Below are 945 nucleotides of genomic sequence, written 5' to 3' on the forward strand. Positions count from 1 at the left end.
TCCTCTCCTCTCCTCTCCTCTCCTCTCCTCTCCTCTCCTCTCCTCTCCTCTCCTCTCCTCTCCTCTCCTCTCCTCTCCTCTCTGTCCTGTAGTCTCTTAAACTGACTGGAAGACAGGGGGAGAATCACCTCTCATACAGTGACTAGCTAAGAGGACAGAGGAATAATATTTTCTGAGAGGACAGGGGAATAATATTTTCTGAGAGGACAGAGGGAGAACCGTTTCCTGGCAGCTAGGAAGATGAGGGGGTTCCAGTCCATGAGATGGTTTAGTTTTCCCTGGTTGAGGAGAGAGACCGCACAGACTGAGACCAGCCCACTCATACCAAAGGTACAGGAACTGTCTGTCTGTCTGACAACCTGTATACTGTTAGTTATATACTCACTGTACATCGTACTGAATAGAGTTTACAGACCTTTCAACATTGCAAGCATAGAAAAACAATCTAGAAAGGACTTGCAACTTTTAACCCTGTCAATTTGACTGGTAAACTCACGGGTACACTCGCAATGGCTACCATTCACCCATTCTGCCGTTCTTTACTTAAATGGGGGGACCTGTTCTATAGATTATATTTATATGGTTGAGAGTAGGCTAAACCTAAAAACAATGACCACTATAGACTGAACTTGATAAGTTGTTTTGGTCTCAGGGAAACCTAATTGTGTATTGTCCATCCTGTATTGCTCTCTGAAGACAGACACAGATAGAGAGTTGTCAGGAGTCCTTCAAGGGAGTGAGGACAGCAGCACAGAAGAACAGGCTCCAGAACCAGGACCAAATGATGGACCAGAGAACCAGGGTAGAACCAGGGAGGTAGAACCCAGAGCCCATAGCAGGCCCTTCTCCCTGAGTGACTGCCTTCTCAAGTACCTCCTGTTCTTCAGCAACCTCCTCTTCACGATGCTAGGCCTGTTGGTCCTGGCCCTGGGTCTGTGGGACCTC

General features: G+C 47.4%; 1 pseudogene across 1 annotated transcript in view; it reads left to right on the forward strand.

The window, feature by feature from the left end:
- Nucleotides 1-240: 240 nt before the first annotated feature.
- The window catches only part of LOC311140021 (tetraspanin-10-like), a 1,687-nt pseudogene continuing 982 nt past the window's right edge, over nt 241-945 (forward strand). Inside the window, exons 1-2 of the transcript in view lie at nt 241-330; nt 697-945. The exon at nt 697-945 is cut by the window's right edge and continues 368 nt beyond it. The product of the transcript in view is annotated as a tetraspanin-10-like (transcript). The remainder of the gene's footprint in view (nt 331-696) is intronic.

This window comes from Coregonus lavaretus (assembly GCF_964263955.1).
Source record: "Coregonus lavaretus genome assembly, chromosome: 2".
Classification (NCBI taxonomy): Eukaryota; Metazoa; Chordata; class Actinopteri; order Salmoniformes; family Salmonidae; genus Coregonus; species Coregonus lavaretus.